The sequence below is a fragment of the Bos indicus genome, chromosome 9 (genome assembly GCF_029378745.1).
Source record: "Bos indicus isolate NIAB-ARS_2022 breed Sahiwal x Tharparkar chromosome 9, NIAB-ARS_B.indTharparkar_mat_pri_1.0, whole genome shotgun sequence".
Classification (NCBI taxonomy): Eukaryota; Metazoa; Chordata; class Mammalia; order Artiodactyla; family Bovidae; genus Bos; species Bos indicus.
In genome coordinates this window covers 76,630,954-76,650,777 of record NC_091768.1, presented here as the reverse complement: position 1 = coordinate 76,650,777, position 19,824 = coordinate 76,630,954, and the positions used below count along the sequence as shown (strand labels likewise).

General features: G+C 40.5%; 2 protein-coding genes across 5 annotated transcripts in view; both read left to right on the top strand.

Annotated features, from left to right (window-relative positions):
• Positions 1 to 19,824, top strand: part of NHSL1 (NHS like 1) — a 415,209-nt gene that overhangs the window by 170,695 nt on the left and 224,690 nt on the right. The gene's annotated exons all lie outside the window — the stretch shown is intronic.
• The window catches only part of LOC139184810 (uncharacterized), a 97,369-nt gene that overhangs the window by 13,163 nt on the left and 64,382 nt on the right, over positions 1 to 19,824 (top strand). The window contains exons 1-2 of one of the 2 annotated variants that reach the window (XM_070795579.1): positions 1 to 7,439; positions 7,712 to 19,824. The exon at positions 1 to 7,439 is cut by the window's left edge and continues 13,163 nt beyond it; the exon at positions 7,712 to 19,824 is cut by the window's right edge and continues 64,382 nt beyond it. The gene's annotated coding sequence lies outside the window, so the exon portion shown is untranslated. The other variant, XM_070795577.1, reaches the window with a different exon arrangement.

Here is a 19,824-nt window from a genome sequence, read left to right as displayed (position 1 = left end):
CTGTGGATGGACTCAGCAATCTGCTGTGAACAGCCCTCCAGGTGATTCTGAATCTGTAGTTTGAGGACCGATGTCTTCACTATCAGCTGGCCTGGGGGCAGAGGAATGAATGTACATAGAGACCTGTAGCCTGTGCTTGGCAGTGACTGGGGCTGCAGAAGCTTGATTCCCAGAGGGTTGAGCTTTGAGAACCTTGCTTTAAGAATCTCTGAATCCTGCCGGTCTGTGCCTTAGAGGCACACTCGCTAGCTGGCCTGTTTGGAGATTAATAACCTGCCCCCTGGGCTTGTTCCTCGTCCTCAGGCTAAGGGCAGCCTTTCTGATTTCCCTTTTCTCAGGAACTTTAAACAGCATCTAGAGAGGAGGGAGGTGACTCACCACAATCACAGGGTATGGATGGACTTTCTAAACAAAATCTGAGGGGAGAGGATTATTCTTTCTAAATACTGATTACATAAAACCCCCATTTTGATATTTTAGTGAGTGCCTCCTAATGGAAAAAAGTAACTAGGAAAACTTGAGGCAGACATGGGATTTTACTTGTGGATGGGACATACACGTTTGAGTAAACATGAGAAAACTATATACGCATGAATGTATTGAGTGCTTGGTGTTCTGTTGCTGGTGGAGGAATCCTATTTTGCTTTACCCAATATAATTCAGCTTTTCCATTGATTATTTTCTTATTTATGGAAGCTATCCGTAAGTTAGCTGTTAGTACTGTATGCTACTGCTGCTGCTGCTAAGTCGCTTCAGTCATGTCCGACTCTGTGCGACGCCATAGACGGCAGCTCACCAGGCTGCCCCGTCCCTGGGATTCTCCAGGCAAGAACACTTGAGTGGGTTGCCATTTCCTTCTCCAGTGCATGAAAGTGAAAAGTGAAAGTGAAGTCTCTCAGTCGTGTCCGACTCTTAGCGACCCCATGGACTGCAGCCTACCAGGCTCCTCTGCCCATGGGATTTTCCAGGCAAGAGTACTGGAGTGGGGTGCCATTGCCTTCTCCCCAAGTACTGTATAATCCACTGTAATTTGGAGAGGTCAGAGATAATTGAAGCAGTTTGATAATGGCTGCAGAGCATAATAAGAGAGAGGCTGTGTGACCTTGAATAAATTACTTAACCTCTCTGTGCTTATGTTTTTTCCTTGGTGAAATGGGCATTGTGTTAATGGTTGTTGTGTGGATAAAATGAGATATATAGAACAGTACCTGGCCCATAATGAACAAGAAATATTAACTGATAGGTACTTTGGATTGGCCCTTACAATTTTTTTTAAAACTTCTTACTTTTTCTTAGCATATTTTTAAATTGGAATGTAAATAAAGTTAAGACTTTGAAATAAAGGATTGGGCTTAAATGTTGGTATAAAGGGTTGGACTTAAATGTTGGTATAAAGGGTTGGACTTAATTATTTGATTGGATTCTTATAGCATATGGTCTTCTCAGCTGGTAAAGAATCTGCCTGCCAATGCAGGAGATATTAGAGATGCGAGTTTGATCCCCGGATCAGGAAGATCCTCTGGAGTAGGAAATGGCAACCCACTCCAGTATTCTTGTCTGCCCATGGACAGAGGAGCTTTGGTGGACTACGGCCCATGGGGTTGCAAAGAGTCATACACGACTGAAGCGACTTGGCACGCATGCAGTGAGTGTGCTTGTGTTCTGGTTAATTGAGTTTTCTAGATGGCTAATAGTTAGGTTTGGTAATTGGGGTAGTTGTGGGACTTAAGGATTACTGTTGTAGATACCATGATAATTCAATTCTGAAAATATAGAATATTGGATTAACTGTATTTAGCATGTTCTTTAAAAATGATGTTTTGATTACATTTTGATGTTTTGATGTTTTTCCTCTTTTCAAACTGTGAGGTAAAAGTGTTAGTCGCTCAGTCGTGCCCAACTCTTGCAAGCCCAGGGACTGAAGCCCATGAGGCTTCTCTGTTCAAGGGACTCTCCAGGCAAGAATACTGGAGTGGGTATTCCATTCTCCAGGGGATCTTCCTAACCTAGGGATTAAACCCGAATCTTCTGCATTGCAGGAAGATTCTTTACCGTCTGAGCCACCGGGGAATCCTTTTTTCACATTGGGATCAGATAAAATCACATTAGTTAGGGATTTTGGTTTGTTGAGTTCCAATGAGTTAATTTTATTACACACATAATTTCAAATCTAGAAACCTGTCAAGTTACGAAAGTGAATTTGTATGTTGTTGTGAACTTGTAATACATTTCCTCTTATAAACCATATTTCCAAAGCATGACCAGGCACAAGGCAATGTAATGTAAGCCTATTCAACCTGAAAGATAGATCCCCAGACCAGCAGTGCCACAGGGTCCAGGGTCTAATCATCACGTGAGAATTTGCTGTGGGAAAGAGAATTATAAATGACAATCAGGATATAAGATCACAGTCTTTGTCTTCCCAACCCATTCGCTTAAGCTGTGTGACCCCGGCTTCATCTATAGCATGGATGATCTGAGTTAGGCCTCCAGAGACCTTTTTTTAGGAGAGGGGAGGATATAGACTATGATTTCGTGGTAGTAGGATGTGTGAGTGCAAACTTTTGGAGGCAGGGAACAGGGTGGTTTCTGGATGTGCAGGTGATGGGACGGGGCACGTTTTAGGTCTTGTGCTTATTAGCAGAGTCTCGGCTGTGGGCACGTATTACCCCTGAGAGGTCCAGGCTGGGTCGGAGAAGCTGAAGCCTGCAGGGTCATGTGCGGCAATTGGCAACTATATCCAGAGCGTTTCAATCTAAGTGTTTATAATAGGCAGCTGCTTATGTACCTCTCTTAAATTTTGTTCTAGGAGAATTTAAATGGAGAAGGGTCAGCAGTTTTATTAGTTGTAAAAGCCCCCTTATTATAATAGTTATATGTATTTTTGCTTTTACTTACCTCTGTTTTATATGAGCATGCATTTACATTTGATTACTGTTGTAATATGGTGTGTGTGTGTTTTAAATAAACAATATGTAAAGCATTAAAGATGCTTTCCACTTCTACTCAGCATTCTCTGGAAAAGGATCTGAGATGTTTATAGAATCCAACAAGCTTTTGGTAAAGTACATGTTTTTAAATCATGTTGAACATGTAAAGAAAAGACAGACTTGAGCTTGTTAAAAAAATTACTCCTGTCAAGTCCCATGTAACTTTGCCTGTCAAACAAGACTTGAAAATGTTTTCCCCAAGTGGCCATGTCTTAACAATTTATGTCCTTGAGGGAGTTCCTTGGAAGGAACTAAGTTCTGGGAGGTCACATTTTTCTTTCAAGTTTGATTTCCAAAGTGAAAATGAACTTCTGTTTTTTAACTTGAACTTTGGAAAAAAAAAAAAAAAAACCAATGAAGAGCTTTTTGAACTATGCAACAATTGTGTTATATGGAGCTGGGCTTCCCTATCTCTGCAGCTAGAAATGAATCTTGACAGTTTCCTTTGTAGCTATAAAAATGGAGGGGGAAAGAGAAGAAGAGGTAAAAAAATGCTGAGTCTGAGAAATTATTCTAGCCACTTAAACCTTCACTACATAAATGTCTGTTTATATTAATGGGGTAAGACCAAATAACAGTAATCTTTTTTTTCTAATGAAATACTTTCTCCCCTGGGAAATCAATCACTTTGCAAGCTTCTTGTTGAAAATATTTAAATAGAAAAAATTTAACATTTATTGTAATTAGGAAATGGACAGTTTTGACGACGAAATTCCAGTCAAAGTGGCATATTCAGTTTTTTTCTTGATTATTTAGGCTAATGGAGAAGAGGTAAATGGAATAATCTAGAAATATTTTTGCTTTATTAAGTCCTTGAAAATGAATATATTTCATGTTTTGAGAGTCATAATGTAGTACTTTAAGTTGAGCCATAGTGAATATCTGTTTCAGGAAGAATTGGAAAGGATTCTCAATTACTTGATTGCTTGTGCATGGGTGCTCTGTCATGTCCATGTCCAACTACTTTGCAACCCCATGGACTGTAGCCCGCCAGGCTCCTCTGTCCATAGGATTTTTTCAGGCAAGAATACTGCAGTGGGTAGCCATTTCACCCTCCAGGGGATCTTCCCCACTTAAGGATCAAACCTGAGACTCCTGCATTGCAGGTGGGTTCTTTACCCCCTGAGCCATCAGAGATACCGCTTTTGTTCACATTTTTTTTCTGTAACCATTTAATATGAGAAGTAGAACACGTTACCTTTCAAGTGGCCTTGCAGATATAGACAAAGCTGAAGTACCCTATTAACATACTGTGGGTTTTAATTTTCCTTAGTCGGAGATAATAATTAAATGCTTTCCTTTTTAAGTCTTATTGTTGGGTGGTCAGATGAATAACTGTGAAGGGGAAAGAAAATCATGAGGTGGAAGCAGTGCTAAAATTCTTTATTGGCTAAATAGTTACCGCAGTACCTTGAAAGGTAACGTATTGTCCTTAGCATTCAAGGATGTAACTGCTTTGTTGTTGTTGCTGATGAGTCGCTAAGTTGTATCTGACTCTTTGTGACGCCATGGCCTGTAGTATGCCAGGCTCCTCTCTTCTCTACTCTCTCCTAGAAGTTTGGTCAAATTCATGTCCATTGAGTCAGTGACGCTATCTAACCATCTCATCCTCTGTCGCCTCCTTCTTTTGCCCTCAGTCTCCTAGCATCAGGGTCTTTCACAATGAGTTGGCTCTTCCCATTAGGGGCCAAAGTATTTGAGCTTCACCGGCAGGAGGAGAAGGGGACGACAGAGGATGAGATGGCTGGATGGCATCACTGACTCGGTGGACGTGAGTCTCAGTGAACTCTGTGAGTTGGTGATGCACAGAGAGGCCTGGCGTGCTGTGATTCCTGGGGTCGCAAAGAGTCGGACACGACTGAGCGACTGATCTGATCTGATCTGAGCAGTCCTTTGAATGAATATTCAGGGTTGATTTCCTTTAGTATTGACTGCTTTGATCTCCTTGCAGTCCAGGGTGCTGGACTGCAAGAGTCTCAAGAGTCTTCTTCAGCACCATAGTTTGAAAGCATCAATTCTTTAGTGCTCAGCCTTCTTTATGGTCCAACTCTCACATCTATATATAACTACTGAAAAAACCAGTAATTGCTAAGGGAATGTTAAACTACTTGCTTTGACTTTTCTCTATGGCTGTAGCAGATTTATGGTGATTGATTTCATGTTGGGTACATTTCCTTTGATGATGAGCTGGCTTTATGGCCATGGAAATGAGCAGTGGGGATTGGCTCATGTGAAAAACCATGGACATGGGTAGCCATTGACATTTTTTAAGAAATTTACTTGCATAATCATGCTGGTTTTGTGATTTCATAATTTTTTAGTTTTAGGTGTTATTAATATCTATTGACCTCTTCAGATGAGGATTTAGCTCTTTTCCTTCCCTCCAGCCAGCCCCCTGCACTCACGTATACCTCCCATCCCCACATCCTCCCTACACACTTGTCTTGTGGTTTTTAATTCAGCATTTGGCATTTGCCATTTTATTACTCCGGGAGTTGGTGATGGACAGGGAGGCCTGGCGTGCTGCGATTCATGGGGTCGCAAAGAGTCGGACACGACTGAGCGACTGATCTGATCTGATCTGATATTATTACAGACGCTATTCAGAGCAGAGCCACATCAGCAAACATGATTATTTTTCATTTACTATACATTCTGTTTTCCCTGACGTTAGTGGGTTTTTTGGTGTGTTTGTTATCTCAACTTCAGACTCTGTCCTAGCAGTGTCTTCTTTTTACCCAAAGAATTCTCTGAATTCCATCTGTTTTTGAAGACGTTTCTCCCTGAGCTTTCTGATCTGATCTAATCTAGGTTGATGCTCCTCTATAACTGGTATGCAGCTGTCACTCTGATCTCCTTCACTGTCATCCTAGAGATCCTGCTCTCTCCTGACTTGGGTTTGTCCCATAACACCTTCTTGGTTTACTCCTTCATTTGGCTGGAGCTTGGCCTCGGTGTCTTCCTTAGAAAGACTGTATTACAGGCAAAGTTTTGTGCACATCAACCCTTTCATTTGATTGGTCGTTTGACTCAGACAGTAAAGTTTCTGCCTACAATGCGGGAGACCCGGGTTCAATTCCTGGGTCGGGAAGATCCCCTGGAGAAGGAAATGGTAACCCACTCTAGTACTCTTGCCTGGAGAATCCCATGGATGAAGAAGCCTGGTAGGCTACAGTCCCTGGGTCGCAAAGAGTCAGACACGACTGAGCGACTTCACTTTCACTTTCTTTCTTTCTTTGCTGAAATAGGAATCTTAGGTTAAAAATAGTTTGCTTTTTCTACTCTGAAGACATTGCCCTTTAAGTTTTTTTAGCTTTTAGTTTTCACCTTGGAATTGAGAAGGTGGAGCTTCGCTGGTGGCTCAATGATTAAGAATCCACCTGTCAATGAAGGGGACAGGGGTTCGATCCCTGGGTTGGGACAATCCCCTGGAGAAGGAAATGGCAACCCTTTCCAGTATTCTTGCCTGGAAAATCCCAGGGACAGAGGAGCCTGGTGGTCTACAGTCTAGACATGACTTCAGTTCAGTTTAGTCGCTCAGTCGCTAAGTCATGTCCAACTCTTTGTTGACCTCATGGACTGTAGCCTGCCAGGCTCCTCTGTCCATGGGATTTCCCAGGCAGGCATACTGGAGTGGGTTGCCCATTTCCTTCTCCAAGGCATCTTCTGACTCAGGGATCGAACCTGAGACTCCTACATTGGCAGGCTACTAGACTGGTCAGATTCTCCAGAGAAAACTCTTTTCATCTCATAGCTGGAGGGTAAGATTTGGCTCTCAGCTTTGCAGAGACTGTGTGGAAAGAAGGCAGGGGTCTGAGCATTCCGATGGCAGTTATTTACTTAATACCTCTGCTTTTGGTAGGTTCTCAACTGTAAACCTTCCATGTTAGCCTGTGCTGAGAAATAATCTCCAGTCTCCTACTAGGGTGGGTGAGGGGTGGTCACCAGTGGTTTGAAGAGGGGGGAGGTGGGATGTAGGGTTCAGACTGCTTAAGCAGTTTTCAACCAATCTTTGTTGTTGCTATTCTGCTTCCCAAGAAAATCAACTCATCTCTACATCGTCAGTGCTTGTTACCACCAAGGCCTGTGCTGTGAAGACCCTGCAGTGTAAACAGTGGAGGTTCTTAGCTCCCTCCAGCTGCCTCAGGGCCGGCCTTGTCAATTCTCCACCTGCTCAATCTTCTGTATTCCAATTCCAAAATTTTCTTGTTACACTTTCCCAGTCTTTCCATCTTCTTAAAATAGTTAAAAAATCTTTTTGGTCTGTAGTTTTACTGGGACTTTTTATACTTGTATTAAGTTAACCCCTCTTTGCCTGGAGCCCGTGGGCATTTTTATGGGTATGCTTTCCATACTTTCTCAAGTACGTCTTCACCCCATAGTTCCTCCATTTTCCCTGTTCCGTTGGGAGTACCACCATTCTTCTAGCCATCACACAGGAGCCTGAAGGTCAGTTTTGACTTTTCTGCCTCCCTCATTGTGTATCCACCCAGTGAACAATTTCTTCCTGAAGATCTCTCTCGTTCTACTGTGTGAATCACAGGGCCACCATGTTCCTGGCAGGGCTGTAAAAGTAGGCTTATGGGCAGGGACTGGATTAGCAGCCTGTCATAGAGAGGCTCGAACCATGCTTAATGAGATAACCTATTTGGAGAAACCTGACAGGTCCTAGGAGGAGAGACAGGAGCGGGCCTTCTGGTTCTCTAATTTTCTCTTTCAAGGCTGTGTGATGTCTTCTGGGTAAAGTGGGCATTCTGCGGAGGGCCAGTGGAAGGGAGAAAACTGCTAAAGGTCATCCTCAGATCTGCCATGTCACCACCAAGACGAGAACACTACCCACAGTACTTCTGATGCCTCAGTGTGTGGGCTTTCTTCTTACAGTAAGCAATTCTCACTCTACCTTGAGCTAACTCAGCCCCTACTGGTTAAGGATTCAGCCCCACAAGACTGCCACCCCTAGTTTAGACACAAGTTAAAGGTCCCTTTTTTCCTTAAAAAAAAAAAATAAAAAGAAGTCCCAGGTTATCACCTGTATTTCTGACCAACCAGTTTATAAGTCAGGGGTTCCCATAACCCCCTCCTCAGATTGCTAGAAGCTCACAGAATTGGTGGCTCAGACAATAAAGAATCTGCCTGCAATGTGGGAGACCTGGGTTTGATGCCTGGGTTGGGAAGATCCTCTGGAGGAGGGCATGGCAACCCACTCCAGTATTCTTGCCTGGAGAATCCCCATGGACAGAGGGGCCTAGTGGGCTGTAGTCCATGGGGTCACAAAGAGTCGGATACGACTGAAGTGACTAAACACAGGGAAACCCTTACCTATGTTTACTGGTCTTTATAAAGAGTATCATAAAGGATCTAGATGAGCAGCCAGCTGAGGAGGTACACAGGGTGGCATTTGGAAGCGCCTCTGGACAGAGGCTTCTGTACCCGTGGAGTTGGCGTGTGCCCTGGCACAGGGATGCATTCACCAACCAGAAGCTCTCTGAATTTCATCATTTAGGGTTTTTAATGGAGGTTTCATTACGTAGGTATGGTTCACTAAGTCACTGGTCATTGTTATTGAACTCAGTCTCCAGTCCCTCTGTCTTCCCTAGAGTAGGAGATGAGTGAGGTGGGACTGAAAATTCCAACCTCCTAATCACAGGGTTGGTTCTATCCCCCACCATTAAGATAAATTCAGGTAGAGTTGAAAGGAGCTTCCTGTGAATATCAAAAAACACTTCCGTCACCTCCGTCCTTTTGGATATTCCAAGTGTCCTGGAAGCTCTCTGCTGGGAACGAGGACAGAGATCAAATCAATGTATTTCTTATATCACAATATAATCAGAGACAGGCCCCATATCATACTCACCCAGGCCTTGTCATTCTGCAGCCGCGTTGTTTCAGTTGTCGTCGAAGTCTTCCCTCTTCAGCCATTCCTGTTCGTCAAGTTCATTTTGCCCTTGTCTTTCAGATGAATGTTTTGAAAAGTCTTTATGTCATATCCCCAGTTGAAAACACATTACCTGTAAAATAAAGTCGAAAGTCTTGACATGGAGAGTGCTTTCTATTCTGATCTGTGACTGCCCCTAGTCAACAGATGGGCCTCTTGGCTCATCCTTTGCTGACTGACTGACCCAGCTAAGTCCCTTCACTTGTCCTGGTTTCCTTTTTTTGCAACATGGGAGGATTGTAATGGCCAACTTCTAGAGTTAGCTGATGACTGAATGAGATAAAGCTTATTTAAAAAGTTTACAAGCTGAAAGTCTTATAAAAATCTAGTGTTTTTATTCGTATTAATAAATCTGTAAGTTTGTCCTTATTTTCTTTTAGCTCCACCCCTTCCCCTCCATTGCCCATTCTCTGCCCCCAGGTGAGGCTGGTTTGTCACTGTTCTCTGAATCTAACTTGCTAATTTTTGCCCCTACATCTTTTGTTTATGCTATGTTTAGAATTGGTAAGCAACTGAGTTAGCGATAGATTTTGACTGACATTGGTTTTGATGGGTGAGGGCCCTGAGTAGAGTCTCTGTGCTGAGATGAATGTGTGAATGAGGCTCCTAGTTATGTTCTGTCCTAGAACAGTCTGCGCTTTCCTCTCTGTGTATCTCAAGTGATAAATGTTCAGTCACCGATGACCAGTGATTTAAATAATCATACCTATGTAATTAAACCTCTTTTAAAAACCCTAAATGATATATTTCTGGGCCAAGTTAAAAATCCCTTGCTTTCCAGATGTCTTTCTTTTCTACCTAAGTAATAGTAACAATTAGAAAATGGCTTGTTTTTCATGTTATTTATCTCTAAAGTCAACAAAAATACTAATACCTCAAGAATAGGAGCTGCCTTATGTTGCTTAAGATTCTTTTTTGTGCACTCACAGATGTTCAGACAGAGTGCCAAATGCAGTGTCTGGAGGTGACCTTGACCTTGGAAGAGTGTTGGAATTTTGAGGATTTTCTAGCACTTGATACTGCAATACTTGGGTGACTTATATGCCCTCTTTAGGATACAGTTTCCTCATTTTAAATGTAGGTGAATGAGATTATGTGAGCTCTAGAATCCAAAGTGAAGAAAGTGAATTTTTTGTTTGTTTTTAAAAAATTCCTAAGCAACTTCACACATTGGGATACTATGAACTGACATCAGATAGAATGAACAAATAAGACAAATAAGGGTAAGAATTTCTGGTGATTTCATTATGCAGTGTGCTTTGGTACTGAGTGCCGCTGGCATTTATCTACTTTGGGTTATAAAGAGGAGTTCTTTTCCTTGGCTTCCCAGATAGCTTAGTGATAAAGAATCCGCCTGCTAATTCAGAAGATGCCAGAGACACAGGGTTGATCCCTGGGTTGGGAAGATCCCCTGGAGGAGGAAATGGCAACCCACTCCAGTATTCTTGCCTGGAGGATCCCATGGACAAAGGAGCCTGGTGGACTACAGTCCATGGGATTGCAAAGAGTTGAACATGGCTGAGCACACATGCATGCATATTTTCCTTGCAGTCTGATTTAAAGTTGAGGCTGTCCGTGCTGGTTTAACACTTGAAGTGTGTGTCCATAATAATGAGTTCTTGCTCAGTGATCCTTAAGTTTTTACACAGTGTGTAACATGTATTAGAATGTTTTTCTGATTTCATAGCAAGACTGAAATATTAACTGTTACAATATTCGAATTGTGTGACTAATGAACTTTTCTTCATAGGCCTCCAAGATGCAACTACAGTTGGTGTGTACCAAAAGGATTTGAACATCACAGATATTTTCCAGTTATTGATACTTCACTTGATATTTCCGTTTCTAAATTCATGTTTGTAAGAATGTGGAAAGGGTATGAAAGTAGAGAAAATAATGAACAAAATAAAGAAACATTCCTTGAACAGGCAATTAAAGGGTCTGAGATTCTTTCTGTTAGCTGCTTTGCATTTTGACTTGCTTGAGATTTGGTGAGTGAATGAAATTCTAGAAGAGAACTGAAAACATTGTGGTTGACCAGACATTGACATTTTATCCTCCTTTTCTTCCCCTGCTCTTTAGAATAATGTCTCAAGTATATGCATTTCCATTTGGTTCTTTCCAAAAGAAATTATGTTGTGTTGAGTGATGGTCATGCTATCCTCCTTAATTTATTGCATACAGCAGAACAAGAATTCACTTAGATGACTTTTGCATTATTTTACGTGATGACAAAACATGAAAATCCAAAATTCTGATGTGGACTCGAAAGTAATTCTTAATGTTGAAGTGTTCCATTATTTCAGTCTTTTTTTTTAAACAATGCCAGAAGTTGCTTCATTGTTGTGTGGATTTCTCCTTCCTTTTACCTCCTATTGATCAGTTGTAGAAAGAAATAATTCTTTAATTTCAGTAAGAAGGCCACTGTGGTATGGTAGAATACACCTTTTACAGTCCTACAAAAGGCTTTCAATTAGAATCAATATTCTGAACTACTGTTGGACTTTGACCTCTGAAACAGTCCAGGAATAGTCATTTTAAAATTCTACTTTGCTTCCTTTTGTTATGCTTGTGCTATTAAGTTCAGAAATGGGACTTCACTTGCTTGTTCATACGTTTATAGTTTCATCTGGGTTGCAGGTCTAGTCCTTTGCCTTGGCTAAAGAATTGCTATCTTTAAAGGGATATTAATAGCAGTGGTAATGAGGCCCCCTGTTTTCCCATGAAACACAGCTCTGGAACTCTAATGGTTGCAAATAGACGAAATTTGACATTTAAGAAAAAGAATCTGATAGGTGGCTCAGATGGTAAAGAATCCTCCTGCAATATGGAAGACCTGGGGTCGATCCCTGGGTTAGGAAGATCCCCTCAGGAGGGCATGGCAACCCACTCCAGTATTCTTGTCTGGAGAATCCCCATGGACAGAGGAGCCTGGCGGGCTTCAGTCCCTGGGGTTGCAAAGAGTTGGACACGACTGAGCGACTGAGCACAGCACAGCACTGCATTTAGGTGAAAGTGGGAGTGGCAGCCCACTCCAGTATTCCTGCTTGGGAAACCCATGGACAGAGGAGGCTGGCAGGCTACAGCTGCAGAGAGGCAGGTATGACTGAGCAACTAAGCGCACATACGTTCTTTCCGTGGCAGTTACTTTGAGAGAGTATGTCTTTCATCCAGTGTTGTTAGTGTTGTGAAAAACTTTGTTGAATTTTTAAAAAATTGAATCTGGAATCTGTTAGAACATTTACATTTCTGCTTTGTGCTCATGTATTACTTGTATGATGAACTTTTTATTGCAAAGGCGCTAGTGGTCCAGGATTTCATTCCCCATGCTCACTAGTCCCGCTTCCCTCTTCAGAAAGAATCACAGTCAGCATTTTCATGTCCGTCCTCACAGCTCCCGTCACGTTGTTTTGTCGTCCCCCTGTGGATAGACCTTTGGGTTGTTTTTCAGTTGTATCATCTCAAGCCATGATGCAGTGACCATCCTTTACCCACCTTGTTGTGTAGCAGTATTGACAATATCTGGTATTGCTGTGAAGCTGTCCCCTGTTTTATTGTTACATGTTGTTGATAGTGTTTTATTTTTTAACCTTTATTTTGTATTGGAGTGCAGCTGATTAACAGTGTTGTGATAGTTTCAGGTGGACAGCAAAGGGACTCAGCTATACATACATACATATATCCAATTCTTCCCCAAACTCCCTTCCCATCCACAGGCTGCCACATAACACTGAGGAGAGTTCCCTGTGCTGTCTTTTGAAGAGCATGGAATTCATTTTTGGCAAAATTATATGGCAAGAAATCTGGTGATAAGGTATGTGTTAAGCTCTTCACGTAATGAAAATTTTGACATAGAGTGATAATTTCCAGAGTTATTCCTGAAATAAATGTCTCAAGATCATTTCTAAAGATGATATTGATCTGGATATAACAGTTCCTGGGGTGTATATGTGTGTGTTTAATTTGTCTCCTTTCTTTATATTTAGACATTATACTCAATGTGCTGTTGAATTGTATTTAGTTGGAACAGATGATTTTCCTGAATCTTTAGTTAAATAAACGTACTTTGATTCATCGTTGACGTTCACCCTCCAAACTGTAACGGCTGCTGTTTCTACGTGGGCTTGCCTACGGTTTGTCCACTTGGCCAAACCTACCAGCTTCTGCAAGGAGGAGCATTTGAGCCGTGTGTTCGGTCCCCGCCCCGCTGAGCCTCTCCACTCTCCTGAGTCCTGGCGCCCTGTACCTGCTCATCTTGGCGCTGCTGCGTGTAGCGTCATGTGCTTTCCTTACTGTGTGTGTCCTTGCAGATCAAGTGTCTGGAGAGCAGGCATTGTTGCCTTACAGATCATTTCATCCCCAGCCAGACTGTGTATGTTAAACTCTTGACTGGATACAGTAGTGGGGATAACTGTGGAGAGAGCCTGGGGCTTACACTGGGAAGGACTTGGTCACCAGGTAAAAAACTTGGTGCTAAGTTCAGTGGGCAATAGGGGAATAACTGGTGTTTGAATAGAAGTGGAATAGGATTATACCTCTGATTAAGGAGATTAAGTGTTGTTATGTATGAGATGAAATGGAAAACTGAGACAGGAGTTGAAAAACAAGAGTGAGGTTAAAGTGGTCTGGCTTGTATTTGTGTAATGATAATAGAAAAAGAAAGGAGGTGACATTTTGAAATAGAATTTGCCAGAATGACAACTGACTGGGTGCAGCATCCATGCATTCATTCAGCTACTTGCGTGGTGTGACACGCTGGGCACTGTGTTAGGCATTGATGGAAAGGGGCAAAGGACAAGCCTGCTGAACAGGTGTGGAGGGTGGGTGGCCTGTGGGATGGTAAGGCCACTACGGGCGATGGTAAGCCAGGAAGGAGGAACTGGTTTTGTTGGACAGTCTTGTTAGCTTTTTGACTTGTAGAGTTTAAGCTGCAGAGGAATGTTCAGTAGAATATTGTTGGCAACATGAGTTCTTTTGAAGTGGATTTTGTGTTTAATCTGTGTGAAGGTGAGAGTTGAAGCCCCAGACGTAAAGCACTCCAAGAGTTACTTAGATTCTGCCTTGTTCACTCTCAATCACTCTCAGTCATGGCATAGTGCAGAGGCCTTGGGTTTCTAAAAGCCCTCCTCCTCTCATAGCCAGGGCAGAAGACACAAGGACTGAGAAATGAACTCTGAATTCAGGTGAGAGCAAAGGGAAAGTTGACAAAATGAGGATGAAGGGCCAAAGAACTGCTAATTTTGTTGTATCTGTTTCTTATTCCACTTTTCTGACTTGGCATTTGTGACGGTTCATTTTCTGTGTCAACTTTGCTAGGCTCTGGTGCCCAGATGTTTGATCAAACACATGTCCAGGTGTTGGGGTATTTTTTAGATGTGATGAACATTGAAATCAGTAGACTTTGAGTACAGTTGATTTCCCTCCACAATGTGCTTGGCAGCTGTCATCCTATCAGCTTGAAGGTCTTAAGGTAAAGATTGATGTGCTCCAAGAAAGAGGCAGTTCTGCCTCCAGACTGCAATGTCAGCTTCTCCCTGGGCCTCCAGCACGACCTGCAGATTTCAGACTTGGCTGCCCCCACAACCGCATGAACTGATTCCTTAAAATAAACGTCTTTAGATAGATGGATGGACACGTGCGTATGTACATGTATACATACATACATACACACATCCTGTTGGTTCTGTTTCTTTGGAGAACCCTAACTAATACAGATTTTAACATAGCTAGAGTCAAATTGTATTTTCTACTTACTGAACTTGTTATTTAGCATTTAGTGTCATGCTGCCTTCTGAGTCTTTTGACAGATGATTCTCCGCTTCTCAGGAGTTTCTGATTCTGCTCTTGGCTCGGTCAGTACCTGGTGTGTGCCTCTCCTGGGCATTATATTATTGTAATTGTTGGCATGTGTGCCTGCCTGTTTGCTAAATGAATCTGGCAGCTTCCTGCAACCTATGACTTGCTCTTACTAGCTTGTGTAGCTTGGGTGGCCAGCCTAGGGGGCACATAAGAATTTGTCTCAGTGTGCCTATTCAGTTAAAGAGTTTACCTCTGACTGATACTAGAAAGAACTCAAAAGGAGACACGCTAAAATGGAAAGTGTGACCAGAAAGAACCGGAGAGGCTGGCAAGCACATTGGCAGCATCTTCTGATTTATAGTCTTGTATTGGATGGCAGGTGTGATATGTATTACACCACATGTATGGCTACCACAGCCAACCATTATCTAATCAGTATTTGTTTTTCAATTTATCAAATATTTACTCAGATATGACTTTACCGGTCATGGCTAGGTAAAGCTAGACTGTAAAATATTTCTTAGAAACATTTTCAAAGATACATAGAGCACCAAGAAACAAATGCTTATAATCTCATTACCCACAAAAAAATAAACATTTTTTAAAATAGATTGACTTAGAATTTTTAGTATACTCAGGTATATGCAGTGATAGCATATTGTATAGGCTGATTTTTACTGTTTTAAAAGTAAACATGTCATGTCATCTTTTGCTGTTTTTTATACATTTTTTTACTACCTGTGTAGTATTCCATTATAGGGAAATATGTATTACATAGTCAGTCCCCTTATTATTGGACATTTAATCTCTCTCCTCCGCTTTTCCTCCCTCCCCTTCTTCTTCTCCTTGTTCTTCTTCCTTTCTGTCTGAAACATGGGCTCAGTGCATATTTTGCACAATGTATCTTTCTATACTTGGCAATTATTTCCTAAGAATGAATTTTTAAAAGTAAAATTTCTGGGTCACTTGTTGTTTAGACACTAAGTTGTGTCTGACTTTTTCTGAGACCCCAGGGACTCCCCTCCCCATGGATTTCCCAGGCAAGAATACTGGAGTGCGTTGCCTATTCCTTTTTCAGAAGATCTTCCTGACCCAGGGATCAAACCCACATTTACTTCATTCCATGCAGATTCTTTACCGATGAGCTGTTGGGGAAGCCCTGGTCACTGTTTCTTTTAAAGGTTTTTGCAATATGTTACCTAAGTGCCTTCCAAATATGTTTTACCAACATAGATTAATTCCAGTGACATAGGAGAGTTCCATGAATGGCATTCTTGCAATATGCACAGGTGACTGGGATTGTAGGTGACTGGGATTGTAAATGACTGGGATTTTTTTTTTTTTACCTTCTAGGATGGGTTGTTTTTTCTTAAGTCTTGAATATTCTGCATAAGATCTTGTTCAACCTGTTAAGCCTATTAATGATTCTATCCAGATAAATTAATAGTCATCATGTATCCATGCTTGTTTGAACAGAATGCTCAAGCATCCAAAATATGAGTAGCCAGTCTTGCAGCATTCATGAATGACTCACTTGTTTGTTTGAAATGCAAATTGATGGGAGGAGGCAAGTCAAAAGACTATGAATCTTTATTTATTTATTTATTTATTTTGACTATGAATCTTTAAAGGAACCGTAATATAGTACGAAGATGAATAAACTATCCCCAACCCCAATCCTGGAGGATGAAGTATAGCACATCAAATCATATTATATTGCCATAAAATTCCAAACAATTACAAATGATATAACCATCAGTTAAAAATAATGGTTTCCCAAGAACCAGGATCACATCTCAGTATCTTAATTCATCTCTGATAAGAAATATTGAAAGAGTACTACTGTAGTCTCAAATTGAATTTTTCTAATGGATTACAATTAAGCTATACTTGTAATATTACTTCATGATAATTCAGAATACTTTAGGACAGAAATAATTATGAAAGTTATGGTAGTTCTGGTTTTGTCATTGTTCATAAAGCTACTTTCATTTAATGTAAAGGACCATCATTTATTCTAAGACCATTTTTTTGAAAAACAGTTTTATTCAAGCAATGAATTTGTTTTCTCTTTGAAAATATTCAAGACTCATTTTCTTACTTAGATTTAATTTTTTCTCCATGAAGCTCAGGGACATTCTAGAAACTTCAGATTTCTAGCTAGAAAATCAAGACATAGTTTCATAAGATCAGTCCTGATATATCTTATCTCTTTACTACAGTTAATAAGTATAGTAAAAGGTAAATCCATAATATGACAAATGAAATTAAAAATTTCTCCCATTTAACCATTTTTATTTTTTAATTGAAGATCATTAAACACTTTTTGGAATTTAAAAACACATGGATAAATTTAAAGTAGTTCCCATGGTAGCTATAAATTAAGGGGGTATGTGTAACTGAATACATTTACCTTTCTGTGCCTTTGGCCAGAGTCCTATATTTTTCTTTCCCAGAGTTCAAGGAAGGAGTACTTTTATATACAAGAAAATTTCTGTGTAATCAAGTTTATGCATTTGATTCACTAAATATTCAAATGGAAATACAAAGACACACACCAGTCTGAAATTTTCTGTGCTCAGATTCAAGTTATAGCTAACTGAAGCCTTAGATGTTCCAGTGTAGCCTAATTAAGAGGTAGAAGAAATGGAAAAATAGGTGATCTAAAAACAGAGAGCTGCTCCTGAGTCTGCTGCTGCAAAAGGGGAATTACGTAGGTGTGGTTCCTTTTGCTAGTTGGGGTTAAAACTGCCAGGTAAAAAATTCCTGGGGTTCAGGGTCTTCAGTCATGCAGACTTTTTTTTTTTTTTTTTTTATACAAGATGTATTTTGAATCAGTAAAGGAGTAAGGATAAGGTGAGACATGTGAAAGAAGGATATCATACAAGTTATGTATTTCAGAAAGGGTATGGCAGGGAAAATAACTCACTCTCTTAATTAACTTGTATGACTCAAGATTCTGTTCAATTAACATAATAAATTAAAATGTCATGAAGAATTTTTAATACTGGGAATTTTTGTAATTCTTGGGCTCTTGAATCCTCAGTGAGTCAGTCCTTAGATCTGAGAGCATCATTCTCTTAACTCCAGATCCATAATTTGATAGGAGATGCCCAGGATTATCTTGGTTTTTCTTCAGTAGTAGAGAAATACTCTCTTTCACAGCTGCTGCTCAGAAATGTCTTACATTTATTTATATTTTTATTAGTAGTCAGGGGAAGTATGAAAGTGATTTTGTAAGATAAAAGTTAAGAATTTGAGCAAGTATCTCAAGCTGCTTCGCTATTCTCTTACCCTTTGTCGGTATGTGTAAATGTTGACTAGCTACTCCAGCATGTACCACTGTAGTCATAGTATGGGACATGGCCATTGTATTTATAACTGTAAATATTAAAGAAACGGAACATTGTCAAAGTTCTGCTCCTTCCTGGTAGCCCCATGAATCCTCTTGTCATTAGAGTAGATTTAGCCAAATTAACTTAAAATTCTTTTAAGTACCATTTAAAGTTAAAGGTAAAGAACTCAGGGAGTTGGTGATGGACAGGGAGGCCTGGTGTGCTGCAGTTCATGGGGTCACAAACAGTCGGACACGACTGAGTGACTAAACTGAACTGAAAGTTAAAGGGACTTGTATGGATCATAATTGAACTCAAGGATAGCCAGAAGCTTCTGTTTTAGGAGATAATTGTAGATAGTAAAAGATTTTTGCCAAGATAGTCTTTACCAGATACTCAGATTTTTTAAAAACTTTAAAAATTTAAAAAATTTTAAAAAAATTTCCCAAGTCTATCTTAAAATTCCTTTTCTTGCAGTTTTCTCATTGCAGTTATTTATAGACTTTTTCTTTATCTAGATTTCGTTCATTCTCCAGATAGTTCAGGGACATTTTAGAAACTTCCAAATTCTAGAAAGAAATGAAACAGATTCTTTTGTTGCAACAGGGTGGGTCAGCCTTGGTGTTTCTTATCTTTCTTTATTGTTGTTACCAAATATAATAAAAGGTAAATCTTTTTTACAATACAAATGTGAGAAATGAAACCTAAAATTTCTAATTTTTGATAATTTATATTATTTTTAAAAATTAAGCATTGGTTTTAGTTCTGACATGGGTATTAATAGGCCTCATTAGGTGGAATTTTTTTTTAACCTCTTTATGAGGAAGACTCTGAGTTTCTGATATCATCAAAGGCCTCTGGTAATTAGCTTATAAATTGTATATGAATTTAAAAAATTGCAGGATAACTAAAATGTAAGTGAATAAAAAACCCAGCCACCGCAATTTTGTAAGCTCTGATCTTCGGATGGAACAAAAGCTGTATTGATTTTTTTTTCAGGCACTTTGATATAGGTACCTTCATGTTGCTATTTTGTCTGTAAATCATGCAGCCTTCTCGAGCAACTCATTAGTGACTTTGATTGCCCAGTTATGCATGAGTATGGTCAGCATGGAATCCAATTCAAATGGGAGAATAGCATCTGTGAGGTGAAATGTAAGAAAGAGAGAAGAGAGTGTGTGTGTGTTTATAGGGTAGAGGACAGTGCTTACAGATTGAAGCAACAGTAAGGCTGAAATCCTCTATAAATGAGAATTGATTATTGCAACTGATAAATGAGGAATGGGTAATTTAAACATGGTATGTAAGGAAACAAACTTTTCCTCAGGGTTGTCCTCCAAAGACAGTGGTGTTGAGAACCTGCATTGGGTTTCTTAATTGTGTTTTCTTAGTTGGCTAATTAGGATGTGCTACTGATGTGATCCAGAAAGTTTTCAGCTCCTAAAGAAGTTGCCAGAAGAGGGGAAACCTCCTTGGTGTGTGCCAGTTTGGAAACAGAATGCCAGTTCTCCTTAGGGGAGAAGGGGCAGATCACCAGTGTGCCTGTGTGTGTGATCACAGCGTGCCTTAGCAGCTTTGTCTGCTCTTACTGCTCATTATATGTGGTGTGCTGCCATCCACGGGGTGGCAAAGGGTTGGACACAACTTAGTGACTGCACAGCAGGAACAACTTAGAGTCTCAGAAGCAGGTTTCAGCACTGAGTGCATTGCTAATTTCCACTCCCATAGATAATGTATCACTAGGAATGCTGTAACAAAAACCCCC